Below are 3072 nucleotides of genomic sequence, written 5' to 3' on the forward strand. Positions count from 1 at the left end.
TTCCTTTCATCATTTATTAGTATATTAGTAATGTGTCATTCTCTTTTGCATCCATTTCTCTCGCCCTCCTATCATTGTCATCTGAGAAGTTGATCTTTGCCTGGTAAGAACATTTAGAAAGAAATATACTAATAAATAATATGATTATACCTATAGTAGATTCCTTCTTAGTTATTATAGCCAATAATCTGCTTTTTTGACGTTGCTCCTTTGCACTCTTCAGTGGTTTTGAAGGAACAACTTCTGTGTCAATCTCTTTTGTATCCATTTCTCTCAGCCTCTTATCGTTGTCATCTGAGAAGTTGATCTTAGAGTAGGTACTTCAAATTATTATCAAAAAATTGACAAGCAATATAAATGTACAACAATTAGAGAATGGCTACATTTTATGTGCCTCAGCTCAGTAAAATATTCTAAGTGATAACAATAAAGTTTGCAGAGAAGTATGAAAAAATAATTTTAATAACATATTAAGTGAAAAAACACACATGCAAAGTGTCATGTTTATTATGTCCCGATTAATTTATAACCCTACAGACAAATCCTGAAATGGAATATGTGAAACAAAAATATAGATCATTTAAGGTGGTGAGATTATTGGAACTTCTAAATGTAAAACATTTCTGTACAGTTATCACATTTTTTAATAATAATATTTAGTTTTGACCCAGTCTCTGATTTATCCCTCCTTGCCTCTTCCCAAATTATTATCTTTAGTAACATTACTTTCTCAAACTTGAGGTGAAGGGTCCATTCAAAAAGGAAAATCTATAAATTCTATCTCCAAATGAAAGTGATCAGGATACAAGATTAATTGCCATAAGGGAAAGGTTATTAGTTTAAATTTATGAATAGAATTTCTCATCAGTTTTTATTCTTTTAATAATTCAGGCTAAAAAAATCTTTGCACATTTGTCAGATAGAAAAGTTGCCAGGACTGGAAAGAAAATTTGTCTTCATTGTGTTTTTCTCCATCTAGAAAACTACATACTCTAAAATGAAAAAGAGCCTAGAAACATCCGAAAGGCAGGCATTACCACCCTCTAAGTTATACAATGTTCGATTAGTTTCACGCTTATGTGTTGTTTGCTTGGTGTCTGTGAGATTAGGTGTCATTCAAAGTAGTACTTATAAACACAAATGTTCCAGTTTGGGGGAGTATAAAAGAAACTTCAGACAAAACTAGTGTCTTGCTTTCCTTCAGGAGGAAAGCAGAATAAAATTCTTCAGAACTAATTTTGACCAATTGTTTCTTGGCCGTGGTCATATACTTCTTTCATAATTAGTCTTCTCTAGCCTACAGTTCAGTCTCTGTAAGTATGCACTAAAAGTGCCCCTTGGGTTTGGTCCAGTTTCTCCAGAATGCTGCAGCCAGCTCTCATTAACAGTTCTGTCTCTTGCTTCTGAAACTGAAGGGTCAGAGTTTCAGGCATCAGAGAAAGTTGGTTGGGTCTGATGCGGAACATCAAGCAGTTTGACTGTCTCTAAGCTGAAGATAGGTGCAAAGCAAAACTCTCTGGGTTTTAAGCTTTCCCAGAGCCCTGAGATTTTAGCCCTGGATCCAGTCCTGTTGGACTGTTAATTCTGAGAATGCAAGAGTGGCTCATACCATGAGCCCAGTGCCTCAGTGCCAGAGCTAAACCTGCCCTGAGCTGAAATGGAATGGTGCAACATTGTATGCTTATTAAAGATTCTGCTTACTTTACAATGGTCTGTTAACAGCTCTAATGTCTTTAACATGTGCAGCCTATTGACTTTTAAGTAACATTTTATTGAAGTAACTGCCGTGCTTATTAGCCCGTAAGATTTACGCTTCATTTTCGGTCCTGAATCTGGGGGAGTCCTGAACCTTTTCTTAAATGGTGAGGTGGGAACACTATGAGATAAGAGATGCTCAGTGTAAATGGGAACATGTGTAGTGCAGTAGGGTTAAGAAGAGAAACAGCATGTCTCCTAGGATTTGGAGAAAGCTGAAAGGTCACAGAGAAACAATCACGTCTTCATTAATGGGACTGAAATTTAGAGAAAAAAAATACCTGCAGCTGTGGCCAATGTGAGTGGCTTATGTCGTGGTTGTACTGTTTTATAGTGTCAGGTGGATAGTTAACGTCAATGAGTGCAAAATTTCACATAAATGAACATACAGAGAACCATCAGGACTGACACCTGAATTTAATATGCTGCTTTTACTTAGGCATTTTGGAAGAATCAAAGTTTGCCCACCTATATCTTTTCATTGCTGTTAGCTCTTGAAAACACAGAGTAATGTCACTATGTTTATAAATCATTGTACATAAAATAAGTCAACATCAAATTTATTTGTCTAGAAAAAATCTACTGAGGAGTAGTTGGCATTCACTTGACTCTGGGATTTTGGGATTTATCAAATATTTAATTTTATAATATAAAAGGAAACTTTAATGCATTTAAAATAAAATCTGATTTTATATTAACTGTGTTAGAAATATGTAAATAGCAGAATAATGGTACAGTTTTTCTTTCACTTTTTTCTTACTGCTAAGGAAAACAGGTATCTTGTGGACATTTAATAAAAATACTAACTGCACATAACTGCATATTAATGAGTTCAGTGTGATGGGAGAGGAAATGAAATCTAAGAGAAATTGAAATCTCTCAATGCCTCTACCAAAGAACATAGAGTGGAGAATGAGAAACAGTTCATAAGGATAGGCATAAATATGACTTTCACAAGGATCTGACATTTTATGGCGTAAGGAAAACCGTGTTTCACATCTCAGTTTTCAGGCTATAGCTCAGAAATCTGTTGAAGAACCTAAGCACAAGGCATGGTTTTCTTATAACTTTTCTGGACCAGAGATAAAGCAATGCTTGACCATTTGTGGTTAAAAGCTAAAAGAAGAAAGACAAGAACCCACTACTAACCCTGGGCCAGTGCTGTTTCTTCTGCTTTTGAAACATATCTCCCTTTCTGAGAAATCCCATCACCCAGGCTTGTACTGGTGCAAGAGAACAGTCTGTCACAGCCACAGAGCTTAAATTATCAGCTTTTCAGGTTTGCAGAGACTTTGAGAGATGTACTGATATATTCAC

This window comes from Callithrix jacchus, chromosome 4, assembly GCF_049354715.1.
Source record: "Callithrix jacchus isolate 240 chromosome 4, calJac240_pri, whole genome shotgun sequence".
NCBI lineage: Eukaryota > Metazoa > Chordata > Mammalia > Primates > Cebidae > Callithrix > Callithrix jacchus.